We start from the raw sequence: 25,054 nt of genomic DNA, 5'->3' as shown, positions 1-25,054 counted from the left end.
ATAAGGCAGAATTTATATTGTTTGGAACATAGGCATAATTTGTAAAATCTTTTATGTCTTTGAGCTAAGACCCAGAGAATGTTTACTACTCAGCAAAAATTTCAAGTTATGTATTTGAGGACATATAATAACTTTTGAAACATACTTTTTGCATGTGAGAGGTAAAAGTTTATGAATTATATAATGGGACATTCTTACTAATTTGTTGCTTGCTATCTTTTTAAACAAGTTTTTATGTGTATACTATTAAATTCTTTCATATTCCTACTTGTCATTCTTTTATTTTCATTTTTTGTCACTTGTTACCTAAGGTAAGGTAGTTTAATTTTGTTTTGCTACGTTTTTGTCAATATGCAGAGTTCTGTTGTCCTGAGAACAGCTGCAGTACAGTGAGACGATTAAAAAATATTCAACTAATTAAGATTGTTTTTAAAATAGTTGTATTGTTAAAGTCTTTTAATTTATAATTTATATTCTTTGAAACTTAACCAGGCCTCTCAGCTAGTCTCTGAGGATAATAGTTTCATTCAGGGCAGCCTAACATACTTATTGTCAGGTATATGTTTTGCTAATCAAATTTGCACTTCTAATCTAGAGGACTCGAGGGATAAATTTCTTACCCTTATTTTACTTAGCTTACAACCCCATGGGTAAGAACAATTTTCATTATCTGAATTTTGAATTTTGCTCATCATTAAACTACAGCAGAAATAGTGAAGGGCAAGAAAGGAAATACTCTTTTGCTTATGCAAACATTATAACAAAAAGAGTTACATTTAAGAAATCATAGTATGCTGGATATTACACATGGAATGCATGCATTCTAAAAATAATTTATCCTATAGTTTAACATATAAATCTAGAATGTATTATTTTCTATTTATAGCCGTTTGTTAAACAGAATACGTGTCCTCCTAATTTGTGCATTTTTCATTAAACGTGTTATTTCCTGATTAAAATTTTTAATTAAATCATGTATGATCTAATTAATCTATTTTACTAATCCTGTTTTGAGCGCTAATGTTCAAATTGATATAGTAATGACATCAAATTATTTTATAAACAATACCAAGGGCATTATAGATAATTTTTTTATAGATAAACTTCATGTCTATTGAATGCTTTCACTAGTCAAAGATAATGCCCATGCAAATTGGTTCTTGCCAATCATATTCTATAAACGCTTGTGAGAATTTAGGGCTAAAAATTCTGAACACATAATAACTAATTTTCTCTTTATTTTTACTTATTAAATATATGTAAACATACATTATTTGATGTGTAAGAACATTTAATGTATAAGAACACAGTAGAATTTATACAACCTTGATTTCTATTCTAATTACTTAAGCCTTATATAATTTATTTAATTTTACTTTTACCTTCATTGCTATGCTTTTATAATTTTCCACAGCAGTTTTTCTCTTCCAACTTATTAATAATTTTCTAATTTTGACATTTCTTTTTCTTTTCTTTATTATTATCTTTTTTTTAGAAGGAGTCTCACTCTGTCACCTAGGTTGGAGTGCAGTAGCGGATCTCCACTCACTGCAATCTCTGCCTCCCAGCTTTAAGCAATTCTCTGGTCTTAGCCTCAGCCTCCCAGGTAGATGGGAGCTGGGATTACAGGCATGAAACCACTAGAACCAGCTAATATTTTTTTCTTTCTTTTTTGTTTCAGTAGAGGCAAGGTTTCACCATGTTAGCCAGGCTGGTCTCCATCTCCTGACCTCAAGTGATCCACTCTCCTCAGCCTCCCAAATCTCCATTCTTTTTTCTTTCTTTGCTGCTTTTTAAGTTTATTGAAAGTGATGCACTCTGTGGTCCTCAGCAATTTTTAATGCCTCTGCTTATTTCTGCTTATGTTCATTTTGGCTGTTAAATTGCATTATATTGCTCTAGGACAGATAATTTTTCTTTGATGACACTAAATAAGATTCTTTGTTTATTTTTTCAGCTGTTCTTTTATAATAATTTTAATAAAGATTGTGAAACAATTTCAGTCCAAGGAGGTGGCTGACCCAATGAGAGAACAATAGTGTGCCAAAAATGCTTTTGTCTGACCTCTCAGATGGGTGCTATCACTGAGAAGAGCTTTCATTTCAGTCAACATGACGGTGATAAAGTATGAGCGCTGTGGCTCTGAACTCCCTTTGGATAATGCTTCATGACATATGGAAAATGTTTCGTGACTTATGAAAACTAATATAGGGACAGAATTTACTAAAAGGTTCAGGTCACTTGGGTGAAGGAAGCATTAACACAATCCTTAAGTACAGTCTTTAAGTCAAATATCTGACTCATGAAAGAAGTATATTTATTTCACCGTTTCTGAGTTTGAAGAGCCTGTAGGGAAAATAAAGACATAATCATATTCCTGATAGTGAGTGGGGAAATGTTTTAGTGAGTAATTTTATTTTCTTTAAAATAAGTGCGTATACTTAAAATGACAATAAATTTGATACTCTGTTTTGATAATTTTGGGGTTTTGTACAGTAAATGAAAAACTTTAATTTGGTTATCTCATTAGGTAAAAGTGTAATATGTTTTAAAATAAATGTCAGTTGAAAAAATGAAATGGCTATTTGATTTGATAAATGCTATACCACTAGTATTGTTTAAAACAAGCTAAATAGCAACTCTAGGTGACTACAGTATGTCAGAAATTCAATGCAGCTGCCACTAAAGAGTTGTAGTGCCTTCTTTACCAACAAAGCAATCATTGTTTGGACAAAATATGTTCCTCCAGTCAGGAAAACTGACATGTTGAAAAACAAAACTAAATTTAAATTTATGTTACTAGTTTGCAGATACAGACCTTATCGCTAAATTAATTGATTCTCATCACTGTCTATAACTAACTTTATGCAAACTTCTCCCCAAATCATTGAGAATTAAATCCAAAGTTCCCTCAAGTGACATCCCCAAATATTGGCTTATCTACAAAATTGTATTACTGAGAGCAACTTCAAGGCAGCAACAATGTGGCTAAAGTTCCAAACTCTTTTTGAACATGGAACCTTTTATATTTTAAAGAAAAACAACTTCATTCTTTTAGTTATTTCGAATTTTATTTTATGTATTTTCTCAGACACCCAGCCTAGCCAGCATTAGCACTGATAGCATTTTGTGCACATTAATGAACAATGTTCAAGTTGTTGGCCCCTGATCTTCTTGATCAGCATATTCTGTCTCTATTATGGGCAAAGTTTCCCAGGCACATGCATCAATAAAATCTTTAATAGAAGATCATCTAAGTTATCTAAGAGGCCAAAAGAGAAACATCTCCTAATGAGTACTGGACCCCAGATGTCCCTAAACTTTATAATTCTTCTCAAATAAAAAGCCCCAGATCACTCCATGCAACAGCTGCTTATAAACAGCACAATCTTTTACACTACTCTGGTAGGTTTGCAATCTTGATCCCAGACTGGGGCAACCCAATAAAGGGGAATTCAATATCTATCTTCAGCACTGCATTGACATGCTGGCTTTTAATTGATGATTATTAAAATAAAGGCTCAAAAATTGGTCATATCAATTTTTTATTTCTCCTTCTTGTTTAAAAACTTCTTTTTACTCATTACACATATACACATATGTATGTTTATATGTGTGGTATAAGTGTGTATATTATGTAAGTGTGGGTGTGTATATTATATATACAACATGCACACTAATGTATATGTGTATATGTGTTTGTATGTGTATATATGTACAACATATATGTGTATGTGTAATACGTATACATATAAAAGGTGGAATATACCTTATATACATGTAAGTGATCTTTAGTAGAAAATCATCTAAGTCAGGAGCATATACATATACACACGTATATGGTATGTATATATGTGAATATATGTGTGTATTTGTATATCCACACACATATATATGTACATTCCACACTTTCTTCTTCCTCCTTATACTCTCATAAAATATTTTGACTTTAAACTTTGTTTCCTTCTCTCCTGTATTTAGCCAATTTTTAAATTTTCCTTTTGAAGTCTGTCTTCAGGGAAATAAATAGATAAACAGATGGATAGATGATGTGATCTTCTGAATGTTTCTCCCTACATTGCAATTCACTAAGCTAAATTAGTCTTATTAGGTAAATTGATTTTTAGCATGGGGTATTACTTTCTCTGATAGTGTGTGATATCAGGGAAAAGAGCATAAAACATGGAATAATAAACTTGGAATTTCATTCCAACATTTCCTTGCTCTGTGACCTTAATTGCATTATGTAATCCCTCAGAGGTGTGTATGTTCAGTTTGTGAGCTGGGTGGTAGAATCCCTTCTGTATGCTTAATAGGGCCACTGCAGAGAATAAATTAGAACAGTGCTTCTCACACTGAGCAGAAAGATCAGGAACTTATATATGTATGTATGTATATTTTTATTCTAGTACATTTGCAGACTATACTGTTGTAAAATGCAATCAATAAAAGTAAGTTACTACAAAATTGAAGTGAAAAATTGAAAAAGAAAACTAAAAATATATAAAATATATGTCATATTTTATCATTAGATTTGATTGGCCTAAAATTATTCTGTCAAATAATCTTAACAATTTGTAAGCATTTACTCAATTTTTCTAATGATTTAATTGGGAACTAAAAGCAAACCGTTATAATTTTTTTTTCTTTTTTAACCATTCTATATTTATTTCATAAGGTTATTTTCTTAAGCAAGTCTGTAGTTGCCTTTTATTTCTAAACTGGACTTCTTTCTTCCACAAATAAACCCTTTTAAACATATAAACAGACAAAAATAAAACAATTTTACCCTAAAGACTACTATATGAGGCTGTTAACTTTATTTCACATGCCAATTTGTTCTCAAATTTGTCTGCCATTCAAGTTCTACATAAATAGAATATTAAAAAAACAGCAAAGACAAACATCTATAAAATGGAACTCATAAAAATTCAATATATTTGTATTAGTCCATTCTCATGCTGCTAATGAAGACATACCCTAGACTGGGTAGTTTATAAAGGAAAGAGGTTCATTTGACTCACACTTCTACATGGCTGGGGAGGCCTCAGGAAACTTAGAGTCATGGCAGAAGGGGAAGCAAACACATCCTTCTTCACATGGCAGCAGGAGAGAGAATGAGTGTCTAGCAAAGAGGGGAAGCCCCTTATAAAACCATCAGATCTCATGAGAATTCACTATGATGAGAACTGGATGGGAGAAACCACCCTCATGATTCAATTATCTCTACCTGGTCCCTCCCACAACACATGGGGATTAGGAAAACTACAATTCAAGATGAGATTACTATGGGGACACAGCCAAACCATGCCAATATTCAATAAGATAAAAGGTCTTACTGTAAAGTAAATTCTTTATATTCTTGTCATTATCTTCCTGCCCCCAAAATGTCACCTTTTTAACTACCTTGTTAAAAAGGTAACTACCTTGTATCTTCTATTTCTGGTTTTCTATACAAGGCTCGAATACACCTGGCTGTTTTCAATTAGTATGATGCTATATGAGAAAATTTAATCCACAGGTTTTATTTTAAGCCTCTGGATCTGAGTATGAATCTGGATTTTAGATAATGCTTACATGCAAAATATTTTCTTAGAGGCATACGAGTACCTTATTGCAACAATACAAATTGTTACGAAATGAAGTGTGGGAAATTTTAATAGTACTGAAAGAAATCTAGGCAAAAGAACAATGCTGCTTTGTTAGGAAATATAACGTGATGTGTTAATAATAATATTCTAAAGGGAATCATACCTTCAGTTAGTTTTTTAAAAAACAGATATTTTGAAAACTATGGCCTGCTTCTATAAACCCAAATGCTACATACTAAGGTAGGTTAACATTTCAACTAGAAACTGTATTTGTCTTTATGAGTCTGTTTTGTGCTTCTTTTCACCTACATGTATGACACTTTTACAGTCAACTCGGATGAAGCACAAAAACTAGTATTTACTTAGCACTTGAAATAATTCACAGATATAAAAATTATTTTTAATACTCTGATAATTTTAAATGTGCGGAAACTGAGGTACTTCAAAGTCAAGTACAGTGCCTCAAGTCTTCCAGTTTGTCCAGAGCAGGGCAGAATACTGAGCCCAGGTGTCTGTCCAAAGAGATTTTCTTCAATGCTATGCCATATTGTGTTTTATGTAATTAAAATGCTAACTTGGATCTATGCAATTCATTTTTTCTAAAGAGTTCAGAGCACATTTCTATTATTCTCATCATCCTTTTGGTTAAGATTTCAAGCGGCTTGAGTTTTCTATTAGGTAAGCAATAAAAACTTAAATTAGGCTTATGTTAAAAATGAAAAACATAGGGATAGAGATATGTAAAGTGATTTGTTCAAGGTCACACAGCAAATTGATGAAATAACTAGAATTAAAATATGTTTTATACTTTTCCTGTTTTAAACTTTTTCATAAAATACCTCTTACTGGTTCTTTTTCTCTTATGAAATCTGAACTATTACACAAAAATGAAGAGATGATTTTTAAAGGAATTGTTATACAATATCCCAGGAAAGTTAAAATATGTACTGAATAGTATAGGGAAAGAAACACTCTTTCACGTCATTTGAAAATCTAGGTTACAGAATGTTTTAAACTTCCAGTTAGGATGTCTCCAGGACCACACACAATCTGCCATGCATTACACATAGCAGATTGTTAATCAGTGCTTATAGAGTAAATACATACATCAATGAGTCTAGTAATAAAAAATGATATTTACACAAAATAAAATAAATTATCACATGTAAAAGAACTCCTTTATTCATTTGTTTGTGTACAATACATAACAGGCAATAAATTAGTTACTCTGACTGCAAGGCTCATTTTATGATCTCAATGAGCTTATAATCATGCCAAGGAAACACAAGTAAAAAGCTAAAAATCCAGCTTATTTCACAGAAGGTAAAATAATGTGACCTAGATGAGCACGGGTGCCCTAGTGGGCATCTATCTACAGGATCTTGAAGTAAGCCAAGCTTGGTGAATGTTATGCATTCCCGACAGAAGAAAGCACATGCATGACCCAGAAGAAGCAGTTTGTGGCAGTGATTCATTGTGAAGGGAACACAAAGTTCAAGGAAAAAAGAAAATGTAAATTTAGGACTCATGGATACACACATATTTAATCTTTTTCTACTTTAAAAGATTTGAAGAAAATTTAAAAAATGTCAACGGTAGCTCAGTTTGTGGCAGATGCAGTGTGCTGGCATAGGGCACCATCCCTTTCATTTTCGGGTGGATAGCTCTAGAATCCAAGGGCTGGAAGGCTGAAAAGTTTAGTAACCAGATTTTTTTAAAGGTGGAACTCAGGATGCAAATTAGGTTTTGCCAATTTGAACTTTGCTCTTGTGTGAGATTTTGAAGACAAAAGGACCATCTTCTAGCTGCATCTTCTAGCTGCATCTTCTTGTGCTGCTAATAGCTGTGATTTTAAAGATACTGTTTTTCGTTCTGTTTTACTTTGCTGGGCATTTGTATTCTAGTCATTAGCTCTATGTTTTTGTTTTGTTTTGTTTTACACCAGGTCTTGCTCTGTCACCCAGCTGCAGGCTGGAGTGCAGTGGTGCGATAACTGTTCACTGCAGCCTTGACCTTCTGGACTCAAGTGGTCCTCCCAAGACTGAGACTACAGGTGTATACCACCATGCCAGGCTAATTTTGTAGAGATGGAGTTTCACCGCGTTGGCCAGGATGATCTCAAACTCCTGAGCTCAAGGGATCCTCCCACCTCGGCCTCCCAAATTGCTGGGATTACAGGTGTTAGCCACCGTGCCCAGTCCCAGCTCAGTGGGTTTAAGGGGCATTTACAGCAGGAATGTCAGGAACTCCCTGCGAATGGAGAGCAGCTAAGACCAAGCACTCTTGAACACAACAGCTCGCCTGGCAGCTTCCCTGTTCCCCGCCTTCCCCATACTGTAGGATGACAGTGGTGTTCTGGGACCCTGGCAAAATTCCATTCCTCCAGCAATTGTAAGGGTACCCAATTCCCTGTACTAAATCTCTTTCCCCTTTAAGTAGCTGTAATTGTTTATTTCTTACAGCAGAACCAGGCATATATTTGGTCATATGGTTTCATGAAAACAAGAAATAAATGAATCTATTACCATTCTGAAGGAAATTTTGATGTATATATCTTAAATGTTGGTAGACATACTGCATTCTGGGCCAATTAGATGAGTCAAACTATGGGCTCCAAGAGGGAAAGGTTGGGGTCTTATTTACCTCTCATATCCCTCATTTTATGTGACATCTAACACATAATAATGGCTTATCAGGATATGACTGCTTATTGAATGAAATCAATCAAATGTGATTTCATCAATTTACACTAATGTATTATTTTTTCTATAGTTTCATTTAAAAGTATTCTGTTAGGTATAAGTTAACTGCGACTGAGATTATCTAGGGCTTTTCATTTTAATGTTCAAGTTAACAGATTTTACCTCTAGAACATCTTGGCGATCTGTGTGACAAATTGACTAGTTAATTCTGTCATTTAAAGTTGTGATATAGACACTGAACAACAATTTCCACCCTACCTAAGGCAGCCATTCCAGCCAAACCCTGAAGGGGACTAAACTTCAGTAAGACACTTTTGGGACACTTTCAGGTTGATTTACACATAGTTAAATTTGACTTCCAAGAACACCTAATAATTATTATAAAGTCATTTTGTTAGAATGTTGGAGAAAAAATGATGGCATTTTTGTCTTCCCTAGTTCTCCTTATTAACAAAATGAAGTAAAACTGTTTAGTAGGCTTTAATTTTGTTGTGTTATACATCCAAAATAAAGAGGCTCTAACTCACTGCTAAATAGTCTGACTGAAGTACAAAGAGGTCAAGACATTCATTCAGAATTATTTTTATTCTTTATTGATTATGATTATATCATACATAAAATATAACAACCATGTGATGCATACAATATAGCAAAGATTACATTATAATGAAGGCAGTATCATAAATGGATAGCAAACATGTAATTTTCTGTCAAAACCAGACTTTTATACATGATCCAAGATATAAATATCAAATTAAGTTCTAAATGATATCTACAGATTTACTCTCTGAGCTTCAAACTCTTTATACATTTACTCATAAGCGAAGTAATATAAATAGAAACAAGCCACTGCAGACTTTCCATGAGAAAGGGGCCTAAAAAGATCTCCTCCAGTGTCCACTTTTTCTCTTTCTAGCTCTCCCTCTATTTTCCGCAAAAATCTCAACTGATAGCTAGGATAGTCTTGACGTTTGTTTCCTCTGGGCATGTAACTACAAGCAGCAGCAAAGCCACACCCTCTGGTAGGAGCTTTGCATTTGCTCTTCTGATTATGGCAGGCTCAAGAAATCAACTTTATCCTAGTCACGGTCAGTGGGTTGTTTTCATCTGCACCTCCAGAGCATTTTGGCCTAGTACACCCTGTCTAACGGGAGGAAAAATATGTTGAAATATGTGGACACTCTTGGTGAAAAAGCCTTAAGGGCAGTAATATGAAGGGAATTTAGAAAGTAGAAATTACTCATGCTTTCTGTTCCTTTGATGTTTCTCACAGATTGAGACAGTGAGAGCAGACATTCCCGCAGAGAATGGGTATGTTCTGGGATACTTCTTGAAGACTTGGGTACAATTGTTGGAGTCTTGCTTATCGGTTGGGGAGAATTATTTTTTGACTCTGCATTTTTATTGTTCTACCAATTCTGTTACTTATCCTGTCTTTCAGCAACATCTCCACCTCATATACCTTATTAATATTAACACATTACAGAATGACCCAAATTAATAAAAGGAAGTTTAAGCATGGCATTTCCAAGATATGATATAGCAATTCTATTGAGTCAGCTGAAGATTTTGACTCATGAGTGATTCTTTTTGTTTGTATTTTAATTTGTACACATATAGGGGGCACAAGTGCAGATTTAACACATGAATATATTGCTGAGTGGTGGTCTGGGGTTTTAGCATAACCATGTCCCACAGAGTGTATATTGTGCCTATTAAGTAATTTCTCATCCCTCCATTCCCTGCCACCCTCCCACCTTTTGGAGTGTACCACTCTTTCTGTTCATTTTCTTTAGCTCCCATTTTCAAGTGAGAACATGTGTTATTTGACTTTCTGTTTCTGAGTTATTTCACTTAAGATAATGGCCTCAGGGAGTGATGTTACAGCCCAGGATCTCTCTCTAGAGAGAAAATGAGATTAACAACCAAATAGTAAGAGTGCGTGTGTGTGTGTATATATATATATAGTGAGAAGAAGAACAGTGAGAGTGAACCATAAATTCAGCCTAGAGCCAAAAAATTGGGTTAGCATGTTAGAGTCAAGTCAGTGGTCAAAGACAAGAAAGTTTCCTTTAGTCAAATAAAACACGAAGACATAGAGGCATAGCAGGTAACGAAACAGATCACAAGTACCAACAGGCCCTTGCGGAAAGCTACAATTGCATGTCAAATGACTACTACAGATTGCTAGTAAGATAGTCCTACATCAGTACGGTTAGCTGAAAGGTAAAAAATGCATTTGCTTTGTCTCCATGATATCAAAATACCTCTTTGTGAGTTTCCTATAAATTATAGTAAATACCTTTTTAAACTACAGTTTCCCAAATTGTTTCATATAAGTAAAATTTTAAAGGCTGAAAAAGTCTTGAAATTATGCCATCTTCTTAAAAAATCCCCTGGGTATTCTTTTGGTCCATAAATATTCATAGACACATAATTGTTTGGTCTGCAAGTTAATCATTCATGTTTGGTATAAGATGAAAATGCACATGAATAAACCAGAAATATCCCCTATTATGTCTTTAATATTTAGTGTTTGCTGTATGCTTCAACCATACTTTAACACAAAATTAAGGTTTCTCTAATAAAGGGTCCAGATCTTATAGCAGGCCCACCTGTTTGTCAGATATTTTCATTTTATTTTCCTGATTCAGATGAAATGCTGTTTATGAGATTCAATTTCTAAAATAGCCTTTTGGCAAAAGGTTGGGACCATTTTTATATCTTCTGTCCATTGCAACGTATGTTATTACACTGTATATGCAATTTATCTATGCATTTGTTAGGTAGAATCCAGCAAAAGGAGGAAAAAAAGAGAAAGCTTTAAATGGGCGATTTTCAGGTCCATACTTTCCTCAGAAAGCAATATAGGGAGGAATGCCAGTCTCTTGGTGAGATTGCATTATGATCTAGTGACCCTGAAAATAGGGTCAGAAGGAGGTCTCCCTGCTAACTGGAAAACTAATCAATATAATTCAATATAAGGACTGGATGCCCCCATATCACGTAACTTCTATCCGTTTCTGTTCCTCTTCACTATCAACCCTGAGACTCTAGCCTCTGCCACTTCATGCTTCTCCCACCATTACCCACACACCCATTGTCCTGCATTTAGGCAAGGGCTAACAGAAAAAGGTTGTATTATTGTCATTTTTGTGTAAAAGTAAACAACTTTCAATGGAGTGTCATTTAAATATTCAACTTGTTTGAAGTGAGATGCCTTTGTTTGAAATAAAATTTATTTCACTTAAAACAACAACTTGGGAATGTAGCCTTTTGTATCTGGTAAAATAAATGTGTTAAATTGTATTTTCCCTAATAGATACATTTTATTGATTATACCAAAACCCAGTTATTTCAATTTGTAGGAGGTTAGCCCAGAAACTTCTCTGTGGACTGGTCTGCATTTGATTCAGCTCAGGTGCAGTGACTGAGGAGGAGAGCAAGACAAAGGGTAAAAGGTCACTGGTGACTAATTTTCTGAAAACTAGCAGCTTGTGTAAGTAATAGAACATTTATTGCCTTTCTATGTTGTCCCAGCAATGAGCTAGAAAATCCATAAGAATTCCCAGCCCTCGCCTTTATTAAGGCATAGCCCTGGATTAGTTTAATGTGCAATTTAAAGTCACTGCCTGCCAATACTTTGCTTACTTTTCTTAAGTAGGACCATTTTCCATCCTTTCCCTCCAAGTCAAGTTGTCAAAAAGAAAAAAAAGAAAAAAAAAAAAAAAAAGAAGTGTGCTTTCCTTAATCATTTAGAATGAGTCTTTTTCCAATCTCAGTGATACATGTATTTTTTACATAGTACAGATCCTGATAAAATTATCAACCCCCAGTGAAGGTCTTTAATTTTCCTGATACGTTTCTTGAAGCATGAAAAGTAAAGCTTGTTCCCTGGTGTCCATCCAGCTTCTTGCTGAGGTGTTCCTGGCCACAACATTTCAGTGCTTATGAGACAATGAGGAATCCAAGCACCATTTTATTAAATATTTTAAAATACAATCACAACACTGAAGTAACTTTTAAGACTTAAAGTGTTTGTCAACTAAGAAAAACTTTCAAGTATTTAGAAAATACCAATCTTTATATAGTAACACTTTAGATAAACAGATAAGGAAGGGAACTAACATTATTTAGTGTTAAGCATTTTGTATATTTTATCATTTAAATATCTTCACAAAATACACTGCAGCGTAATCTTTTTAAGAATGAGGAAATTGTAATTCAGAATAGTGAACTAACCAATGTTACAGAACTAAAAGAGATGGTGAGTTTTGCCATAACCGAAATATCCTTAATTCTTTTTATACAATTGTACACTGCCTTCCAGAAGCATGTTGTGAGACAAAAAAATCCTTCAGGGCTTCTGACACTATGTTTTATATGTTCTAAACTGGATCTTTTGAAACCTCTTAAACATGTTTGAAAATGACAACTATGTTTTTTTTTTTTTCTCTTTGCATTCTTAAACCAAGGATATTCTCTCCAAATAATTTGTCTAGTAAATAGTTTTAAAGAATATTTTAGTCCAGACTCAATAGAGTTTAATAATACACTCTGGTTAGCAGCTCCATCATGCCTTTCAGGCAGAACCCTGGCCAGTACGGGTTAGTATTGCTCACTTGTGCTTTCTCAGAGGCCAGGAGGAAGGGAAGCAGGATGAGACAAAGGATTCTCTCTTCTCTTTAAGGACATGACGTGGATGTTGCAGAGAACAAACCCCTTCACGTAGCTCAGGCCATCATTTGACCACAAAGCCGCACCCAGCCAGAGGAAAAGCTGAGTAAATGTATGTGCAATCTGGAAAACCATTTGTCCTGCTGCACTTTTATTACTCTAGATAATTAGAAGAACAAATCTGAGTCTCTGCCACCAATATATTCTGAAGGAATGAAAAATAAAACTCAAAAAGGAAACTTGATTCACCAAAAGGAAACTTATACCAAACTTACATCAAGAAGGAAACTTGATTCAATGAATAGATGGCAGTACTTATACATAAAGCCAAATTACTTTCTTTAAATAGGAAAGCTCGCTTTTCAAAGCCAGCATATTGAAGTATTTATTTAGCAAATATTATCTGGAGAAACAAAACAAAACAAAATAAATGATGCTAGACATAAATATTTGCTAATGGACCTCAACTTCCCTCTTGTACTGTAAAGGCAGGGACAGTCAGACATATGACCAAAGGCTCCAGAGCAAACTAAAAGCAGCTGGTTCTAACTGGAAAGTGGATTGATGTTTCCTGCTTAACACTGGTCTTCATACAAATTTTGTATACATAATATATTTATTTTAATACAAAATAATGTTTTCAGTTACTTAAACATCAGATTAAAACACATCAATTTCCATTTTAAGGAACAATATATAAATTCCAAAAGGCAAATGTAAGGAAATTCAGGTGGCAGAAAGGAAATTAGTACGTATTTTAATGACTGACAAATTTCTGGTCTTTGAGGCAATCATGTAGAAGTAGACGAACAGATTATCAAAGATAAAATTCTAGAATTTTAATACGGTTAAAACAAAAAGCAATAAACTGAAAGTGTTTGCATTAACTGTGTTAGAAGACTACTGTAGAAAGACCATATTTAAATATATTAGAAAAATACTGTTTCTAATAGATAAATGGATATATCAAGAAATAGAAAATTCAATGAAATATAAATCGTAAACAAATATATTTTTAAAGGCTTATTCTCAATAGTAATAAAAAACAGGTATACTTTGTTTTATTGTGCCTCACTTTATTGCACTTTGAAAATATTTCGTTTCTTTCAAATTGAAAGTTTGTGGCAACCCTGCATCAAGCAGGTCTATTGATGTCATTTTTCCAAACAGCTTCATGTGTCTGTGTCACATCTTGATGACTCTCACAATATTTCAAACTTTCTCATTATTATTATATCTGTTATGGTAATTTGTGACCAGTGATCTCTGATGTTACTGTTGTAATTGTTTTTGGGTATCAAAACTATGCCCACGTAAGACAGTAAACTTAATTGATAAATATTGTGTTTGTTCTGACTTCTCTACCAGCTAGCCATTCTCCAGTCTTTCTCCCTCTACTCCATCCTCCAAATTCCTTTAAATACAACATATTTAAATTAGGCCAGTTAGTAACCCTACAATGGCCTCTAAGTGTTCAAGTGAAAGGAAGAGTCTCATGTCTCTCACTGAAAATCAAAAGCTAGCAATGATTAAGCTTAATGAAGAAAGCATTTGGGAGGATAAGATAGGCTGAAAGCTGGCCTCTTGTGCTAAACAGCTAGCCAAGTTGTGAATCCAAAGGAAGTTCTTAAATTAAAAGTGTTACTTCAGTGAACACATGAATGATAAGAAAGTGAAACGGCCTTATTACTGATATGCAGAAAGTTTTAGTGGTCTGGATAGATCAAACCAGCCACAACATTCCCTTAAGCCAAAGCCTAATCCAGAGCAAGGCCCTAACTTTCTTCAAGCCTATGAAGGCTGAGAGGGGTAGGGAAGCAGCAGAAGAAAGTTTGGAAGTTAGCAGAAGTTGGTTCATGCAGCATAGTGTTGGAAGTTGTGGACAGGGCAATCAGGCAGGAGAAAGAAATAAAGGGTATTCAATTAGGAAAAGAGGAAGTCAAATTGTCCCTGATTGCAGATAACATGATTGTATATTTAGAAAACCCCATTGTCTCAGCTCCAAATCTCCTTAAGCTGATAAGCAACTTCAGCAAAGTCTCAGGATACAAAATCAATGTGCAAAAATCACAAGCGTTCCTATACACCAATAACAAACAGAGAGCTAAATCATGAGTGAACTCCCATTCACAATAGCTTCAAAAAGAATAAAACACCTAGGAAGCCAATTTACAAGGGATGTGAAGGACCTTTTCAAGGAGAACTACAAACCGCTGCTCAGTGAAATAAAAGAGGACACAAACAAATGGAAGAACATTTCATGCCCATGGATAGGAAGAATCAATATTGTGAAAATGTCCATACTGCCCAAGGTAATTTATAGATTCAATGCCAACTCCATCAAGCTACCAATGACTTTCTTCACATAATTGGAAAAAAACTTCTTTAAATTTCATATGGAACCAAAAAAGAGCCTGCATTGCCAAGACAATCCTAAGCCAAAACAACATAGTTGGAGGCATCATGCTACCTGACTTCAAACTATACTAGAAGGCGACATTAACCAAAACAGCATGGTACTGGTACCAAAACAGAGATATAGACCAATGGAACAGAACAGAGCCCTCAGAAATAACACCACACATCTACAACCATCTGATCCTTGACAAACCTGACAAAAACAAGAAATGGGGAAAGGATCCCCTATTTAATAAATGGTGCTGGGAAAACTGGCTAGCCATAAGTAGAAAGCTGAAAGTGGATCCCTTCGTTACATCTTATACAAAAATTAATTCAAGATGGATGAAAGACTTCAATGTTAGACCTAAAACCATAAAAACTCTAGAAGAAAACCTAGGCAATACTGTTCAGGACATAGGCATGGGCAAGGACTTCATGTCTAAAACACCAAAAGCAATGGCAAGAAAAGCCAAAATTGACAAATGGGATCTAATTAAACTAAAGAGCTTCTGCACAGCAAAAGAAACTACCATCAGAGTGAGCAGGCAACCTACAGAATGGGAGAAAATTTTTACCATCTACCCATCTGACAAAGGGCTAATATCCAGAATCTACAAAGAACTTAAACAAATTTACAAGAAAAATCAAGCAACACCATCAAAAAGTGGGCAAAGGATATGAGCAGACACTTCTCAAAAGAAGACATTTATGCAGCCAATAGACACATGAAAAAGTGCTCATCATCACTAGCCATCAGAGAAATGCAAATCAAAACCACAATGAGATGTCATCTCATACCAGTTAGAATGGCGATCATTAAAAAGTCAGGAAACAACAGGTGCTGGAGAGGATGTGGAGAAATAGGAACACTTTTACACTGTAGGTGGGAGTGTAAACTAGTTCAACCATTGTGGAAGACAGTGTGGTGATTCCTCAAGGATCTAGAACTAGAAATACCAGTTGACCCAGCCATCCCATTACTCTGTATATATCCAAAGGATTATAAATCATGCTGCTATAAAGACACATGCACATGTATATTTATTGCAGCACTATTCACATTAGCAAAGACTTGGAACCAATCCAAATGTCCATCAATGACAGACTGGATTAAGAAAATATGGCACATATACACCATGGAATACTATGCAGCCATAAAAAAGGATGAGTTCATGTCGTTTGTAGGGACATGGATGAAGCTGGAAACCATCATTCTCAGCAAACTATTTCAAGAACAGAAAACCAAACACCGCATGTTCTCACTTATAGGTGGGAATTGAACAACGAGAACAGTTGGACACAGGGTGGGGAACATCACACACTGGGGCCTGTCGTGGGGTGGGGGGAGGGTGGAGGGATAGCATTAGGAGATATACCTAATGTAAATGATGAGCTAACATGTGCAGCACACCAACATGGCACATGTATACATATGTAACGAATCTGCACGTTGTGCACATGTACCCTAGAACAATGAAAAAAAAAAAAAAAAAAGACTCACTGACCCCCAACCACCCAGTAACAAGTTCTGCAGACAAGACCAGCCACATAATTTGCAAAGCGCAATGCAAATGGAAATTCAGGACCTTTTGTTCAAAAGTCAGGAAGAAAGTGTCAGTAAAATTAGTACAATACTAATTTTTTTCCTTTCTTCCAAAAACAAAAGTCACCATGAGTGACCTGGCCCATGCCTGTTCCTCCAATAGCATCATATATGAAATAACTGTTGCTCTATATAAACATGGTGGACATGGAATACTGGCCTTCATTCAGCTTCTTGATCGTACCGAACTCTTTGGGTTCAGGGCCTTTGCACATGTCATTTCAATCCCTGGAAATTTCTCCCTTTTTCTACACCTCCGTTAAACTACCCTTCAGCTGGTAATCCCTATTCATCTTTACGCCTTGACTTAGGCATTATTTTCTAAAGAGAGACTTTCCAATCCCCTAAACTAGGCCAGTTTCCTCTATCATATTCTCTTGGTGCACTGTGACCCTTTTCATCATAGCGCTCATCTCACCTTATAATAATATAGTTCTTTGTGTGATTATTTGATTTATAGCTGTCTCCTCAACTGTACCATAAGCTCCAGGAGAGGTTTCTATGTTTTCCTCACCAGCATATTCCAGTGACTTAGTACAATGTCGCTCATATAGTGGGGACTCAGTAATTATTTGTGGAGAAAAAAATTCAGTTGACCCTTGAACAGCATGTGGGTTAGGGGTGCTAAACCCCTGTGCAGAAAATCTGCATGTAACTTTTGACTTCCTAAAAACGTAACTACTAATAGCGTACTGTTGACTAGAAGCTTACTGACAACGTAAGCTGTCGATTAACCCATATTTTGTATGTTATATATATTATATAGTACATTCTTACAATAAAGTAAGTTAGAGAAAAGAAAATGTTATTAAGAAAATCATAAGGAAGAGAAAATAGTACTGTACTGTGTTTATTGATCCTGTAAGTTTATGTTGTTTATAAGATAAATCATATGTCTGAAATGCTGAGAGATCACTTTTTCTGTGATAGGAAATTTACTGGAGAGATAAACTGCTGAGGGGCAGATTATTAGTGTCACATACATTTTCAGTGGATACTTGCCACACTTGAACTCACCACAATAGCAACAAGAGGTGATCACTAAATTATTATAGTAGTACATGTACTACAGTTGGTTTTATGCAGTTATGATTTCATACTGCATCTTCACATTTGTTTACATTTCTTTCTACCATGAATGGTGCTGTGCATAATCTGTATTTGTGTGCGTAAGCTTCGATACATTTTAACTTTTTATAATAGATTTTTTTGTATATTTTATGACAGTGATAAAATAGACCAGTATCTACATATATTTTATGTTTTTATGACATACTTATCTTTACCCTATTTTTTTCATATTTCTAGGCTACATAGTTCATCTTCCAGTTTTTAAATATTATTGCAAATCTCCAAAAATTTTCCAATAAACTCATTGAAAAAATTTCATGTATAAGTGGACCTGTCCAGGTCAAACTTGTGCTGTTCAAAGGTCAACTGAAAATCTGTGTTGCTCAGATTTTCTGACTGTCCTAGATTCATTTTGAGATAATGTGATCTAGGTAGAATACGCAGTGCAATAATTTGTGTTTGATTTTGTACTACGAAATACTCCTTTGTTTCAATGAGGAAATAAAGTGAAAGTTGGCATCGGAATAGGATGGAATAAAAACTGATATCAGGAAGTTTACCCACAAAAGTAAAACACTTTGTTTACAACTTACTCAACTTTCCAGGACTGTTTGAGATGATGACTAAAAACAATATACTCTGAGGTTCACCAAAATTTCACTAAACTTCCTGACCTTGACATTGTCTGTTAGAGCTTAGTTGAAGGATCAGGATGCCATATATATACTATGGAAGCCAGACAGAGAAACTCTTTCTAAATGTTTTTTCTTAGCAAATATGTTCATACTCCACGGTGACATGGTGAGAATCTTGGTTTGTTGGAGAAGAGGAATGTGGCTGGGTTGTACTCTGCAAGGCATACAGTTACTTGGCCAGAGTGCAGAGGCAGGGGATTCTAGACCACAGAGAGCCAGGCACCAATGGTAAAGATTTTGAATTTTACCCAAAGGTCCAAAAGACCATTGAAGGTTTTGAAGTAGGAAAGTATGATGATAAAATTGACATTTAAAAAGATCTTTGGCTGCTCTATGATAATAAGCAAGAATCAATTCAAGGAGACATGTTGGGAGGCATTTTTAGCAATTAAGGTGAAAGATGATGGTAGCTAGGGCTAGTGTGGTCACAGTGAAAATGGAGAGAATTGGACAAAGTTAATAGGAAGATATCAAGAATAAATTTCGATTTCTACCTTGAGCCAGTGAGTAGATTAAGCAACTGACACCAGGTGCTGCTATGAAGCCAACTGGGGATGATCAGGTTTGCGAAAAAATTAAGAGTAGATTTAGGGACAAGATACCTGTTAGACATCCAAGCAGATGGAAGTGGGAAGCACCTATGTAAGTGAGAGGGGAAGAGCAATCTAGGTTGAAGATACAAAGGTGAGTAACACCCATATACGAGCACGATTCAGAGTGGCAGAGCTGCCAAAGAGACTGGGAAGAAATGTCAGTGTATTAGGAGGTAAGGTAAGAAAGTATGGTGTTACAAGCAGGGGATGGTCATGTTTGGCAAATGTTGCTGAGTAAAAAGTAAAAAAGACAGAAAAATATTATATTCTTCTTATCTGGTAATCTAGAAGTCATGGTTCATTTTCATTCGAATGACAATGTTTGGGAAGGGATGGATTAATTATTCTCAATAGAGTGTGCTGAATAATCCAGGCACACACTATAAAGTTATGGTCTTAAAACTGTCAGCCTATGTGCCGTATTCAGCCTGCAATCATGTTTTCCTTGACGTTTAATTTTAAAAATTTGTTGTCAATAGTTGAAAACCATATTTCACATAAAAATGCTCTTGAATAAAACCACAAGATCTGGTAACAATGAGTCTGTATTCCTGCATGGCAATAAGCCGGAGCTGTGTAGCTCACCTCTTACCCTTTTGGAAGACTGCCTTTCCTCTCTAACTTACTACAGTCCCAGCCACGCCCTGTTGTTTTTCACCCCCACCTGCTTCATTTTCCCTTCCTGGCCCAAGGACATTTATGTTCACTGCTGCTGCTTTAAAGATTCGTATTGCAGCAAGCTCATTCAAGGAGGAAGTATGAGTCCCCGTTTTTATGCTTCAAAATGCATAACGCAGATTGTTATGTAGAATATGTGTGCAGTAAAGTTCTGCTAAATTACATTGACTCAGGTTTATAAAATTGAGGAGTATCAAAGAGGTGTCGTAAACCTAACATAAAGAATTTTTAAGAAAGCTTGGAGGATAGATTAACTTTACAATCTAGTCAAGATTTGAGCTAGCCCTTTTAACTCTTATGTAAAGCTTTGTTAGTGACATTTGAATAGTACATTTTATTTATTGTTTTAATTTGCACTCACAGCTGATATGATTCATTATTTTAAAATAGTTTCAGCTTTTAAATAATACTTAGTTTGTAAAATTTGTCATTGGTGTATAATGCTGGTCAATAATATTTTCAAATATTTTATCAAATACTCCTTATTGTCCTGATGTGCAACAGGGGTAAATGTAGTTACTTGAGGGAGTGAGATGGATTTTATCCTGGAGGACCAGAAGAACATGTGGCGCCAACATGCATCAGGGTAAAAGAGGGGACTTTTGTGCAGCTCATCTTAGTAATGTAATCGATGGGAAGAAGACAGATTCCCTCTGCCAGTCTCCCACCACATATGTCCTGCATTTGTTCCTGCATTGTGGAAAAAACATGTATATTTATATCTCTTTCTCAAGTTCTTAGAGCACTGAAATTTAAGGCTCATAATACTAGCTTAGTTCCTAGCGCTATTTTAATACAAATTCTGTTCTCTTTTAATTTTTACCAATTAGTCCTTGTCATTCTTTTATAAAATATAGTCTTGGATGGCATCAGTAATTCCTACATTCGTGTGAATCACATTGCCTTCTTTTTGACACCTAACAGAGATATACCACAACACTGACTACAGTGAAGAGTTCAGGGCAAATCCAGAAAACTAAGCCTCAGTACAGCAGGAAAGATGAGATTCCAGAAGACTTCAAATTGCAGAGCAGCAGAGAAAGAGACAGATGGGCAGTAAAGACAAAAGTGATTATTTCAAATTCCTGTCTGGGTTTGTATGCCCTCAGGCTAGAAAACCATCATCTAAAGTCTCTCCTGCTTTGTATTATTCATGATTAATCTGTTTCTTTCACATTGGAAAATTCAGATATATTTGTTTCCTTACTAGATCTGTTGTGGATTACACCCTGTGTAAATGAACTAATTTCCTATTTTCTATAGAGACACCTACATTCTCCAATGTGATCTGAGAAGTGTGTGTGTGAGTTGTGTGTGTGTGTGCGATTTCACCTGAAATAGGTGAAGAATAGGTGGAATTTTGACAACCTACTCATGCTTCACAGAAAATTGCTTTGAGTTCAATTTTCTGCACATGTATGCCTATCAATTGTTCAGCCCTTACATTGAGAGAGATTTAAGAAACATACTAAACAGACCACTAAAACATTGCTCCAGATGTGTTGCACCATCCAACACAAATGTTATGACTTCATCACATATTAGGCTCCTAGAAAGCTGTACTGAATTCTAGACAGAACTAAAAAGGAGCCCAGGAGTATAACAATAAAATATTATTAATTATATTTATTTGTATGTTCAAACTGATTTATTCCTGCTGATTCAAAGACTCAAGACTGAAGACATTTCAAGTACTCTTTCTAAATGCAATGATACCTTTGACCCTCTTTCTTTTAATAAAGCACTCAATTATCCAAAATAATTTGTGGGAATTATTTAGCAACCAAAAAATACGAAAAAAAGGTCTTAGTTATTTTAATGAACAGAACCACTAGGTGCCATCTTCCTGGAGCCACTTATTTTTTGAATTTCCCCTTGAGAAATTAAACAAAAAGAAGACATGATTCGGCAAACAGAACCAGTGCACCCAGTTAAGACATTACACATTAGCCATGAATAATAATGGTATTAGAAATACTGAAACAGGTAATTGTCAATAAAGAGAAAAATAATTTTTTATTATATTCTACTAATATATTTCTACTATATTCTACTAATATCTTTCTACTGTAGTACAAAATTAAAATCCAGATTGAAAACCACAAACGTGAAAAATTAAAAACTTTAACAAAATTTGTAAGAAAAATGTTGATATATTTATCATATTAAGATGAAGAAAAATTTCTTGAGACAAAATGCAATCATAAAGAGAGATTGACAAAATTAACTACATTAAAATTGAAATCTTCCTTTGAAAAAATATAAACAAAGTTAAAAGATAAAATACAGAGTGAAAGATGTTTTTAGTCCATATAATCAACAAGGTTTAATTGAAAAATATTTAGATAATCTCTACAAACCAAAAGAAATACTCATATAGTTATTTAAAAATGGAAAAAGAATATGAGCAGGCAATTCATGGAAGAAGAATCCTAAGTAGCTAATAAATTTATCAATCAGCCTCATTAATAGATTAAAAAGTGAAATTTAATCAACATGATAACTACTAGACTCAAAAGTCTGAACATATGAAATATCATTGAAGATGTAGAAAAACATATATTCTCATACTCACCCAGTGGAATAAAAATTGTTACAACAAATTTGGAGAATCGTTTTATAGTGTCTGGTGAAGCTAAAGATGTGCATCTCTTAAGATACAGCAATGCCACACTTAAGTATACACCCTATAGTTTCACTCTTTTAACTATACACAAGGAAACACACACGAAAATGTTTATAGTGATCTAACCTAAAATTGGAAGAAACTAAATCAGCTGGATAACTGATTAGTAAATATTGGTATATCTACATGACTAAATGCTTTTCAGTAGTAAAAAAGAGTGGATTATAAGAATCAAATAGATTAATTTCACAAACATAATATTGAATGATTAAATAAGTTGTGAATGTTTTAAAAAATAATAGTAGATATTATTTATGGGTTTAAACATTCACAGTCAAAATTTCAAAAGCATGCAGGGAACTAATACAACTTTATTATACTAATTATCTTCAGAGAAAAGCGAGAAAAAGGAGTACGAAAGGGAGTTCAAGTTTTCTGTAATATTTTATTAATTAAAATAATTTAAATAAAATTAACCATTTGTAATAGTAACAAGGCATAGGTAAAGAGTGTTAGTACTATATTATCTCTATAACTTTCTTTATGTATCACACAATACAAATATTAACAAATGTTAATGTTAAGTAATATTTGTTAATATTAACAAATGTTAATGCAAAGTCAATGTTTCTGGAATATGACATGTGAGAGTCTGTGATAGTACTCATCATATTTCAGTCTTACGTATCTTCTTAGGACATTATCAAATCCACAAGCTTAGGACTGTTTCTTGCTCAGTCTTTTTCACAATGTCGTGAACTTATTGGCTCATTAATTGCTATTGAATAACTATCACAATTTTATTATAATATTATAAATAAAAGTAATAAAATTACATGTAAAATTAATAATTTAGTGATCAAGATTAAAATAAATCATTTACAAAAAAGAATTGTTTCTTTATATTCAGCTTTCCCTCTTCCCTCGGCCCCCACCTCAAATGTAGGATGTTATTTCATTATGCTGACTTTCTGATTGTGTGAGAAGACCTCACAAAATATCATGTATTCAATATACACATGTAAATGAGTTATGCAATGCATTTTGTAGTCATGGATGTAAATGAATAAGTAAGCATTTAAATTGCATTTTATATTTTATTTATATTATCTTGAGCATGGATATAAAGAAGCCCTGAAGTCATTTTATTCTTAACTTCTATATGTAAATAATAGTGAGTCATGGCTGTGTGCTCTGCTCTGAATGATAGCATTCACCCAAATTCACGTCAAAACCTACTCACCAGTGTGATGGTGGTAGACGAAGACGACTTATGAAACTGATTAGGTCATGAGACTGGAACCCTCATGAAGTGGGTTAGGAATTTTACAAAACAGACTGAAGGGAGCTCATTTGTCTCATTCACTACGTGAGGGCAAATATGTTTATTGCAGCACCACTTACAATAGCAAAGACGTGGAACCAACCCAAATGCCCATCAGTGATAGACTGGATAAAGAAAATGTAGCACATATACACCTTGGAATACTACGTAGTCACAGAAAAGAATGAGTTCATTTTCTCTGCAGGGACATGGATGAAGCTGGAAACCAACATCCTCAGCAAGCTAACACAGGAAGAGAAAACCAAACACTGCATGTTCTCGCTCATAAGTGGAAATTGAACAATGACAACACATGGACACAGAGAGGGGAACATCACACACCTGGGACCTATTGAGGGGTAGGGGGAGAGGAGAGGGAGAGCATTAGGACAAATAACTAATGCTTGCAGGGCTTAAAACCTAGATGATGGGTTGATAAGTGCAGCAAACCACCATAGCACGTGTATACCTATGTAACAAACCTGCACATTCTGCACATGTATTCCAGAATTTAAGTAAAATTTAAAAACGAAACAAAAAACAAGGAACCATCTATAAGTCAGGAAATGGGCCTCAGCAGACACTGACTGCTGATGCTTTGATTTTGAGCTTCCCAGCCTCCAAAACTGTGAGACATAAATTTTTTGTTGCTAATAAACTACTCAGTTTATATTTTACTATAGCAGACAGAAAAGACTAAGACACAACAAAAAAATCACTTATATCAGATACCACTTTCATATTTTACATTTCATGTGCTATTCTTGTGAAAAGCACCTCTACTTATATCTCAATTTTTATTACAATCAGACAAGCATTTTGTTATGTCTTCAGAAGCTAGTTTTAAAAATTTTAATACAAAGAGATTGGCCTTGATTACCAAGACTTAAAGCACAAACAACATCATTCCAGAAAATAAAAAATTAAAAAGTTCTTATGTAATATTTGATGCTCTGCTATGCACACATTGAGAATTTAAACTGTCTGATAAAGTCATTCTACAGTTTGAAGTATACTCCCACCCACCGCTCCATGTGGCTCACTGTGAGTTGTTGTCATTGGCCTTGTTAACTCCAAGATGTTTGAATAAGGCT

This window comes from Macaca fascicularis, chromosome 5 (genome assembly GCF_037993035.2).
Source record: "Macaca fascicularis isolate 582-1 chromosome 5, T2T-MFA8v1.1".
Lineage (NCBI taxonomy): Eukaryota > Metazoa > Chordata > Mammalia > Primates > Cercopithecidae > Macaca > Macaca fascicularis.
This window is presented reverse-complemented; position numbering follows the sequence as displayed.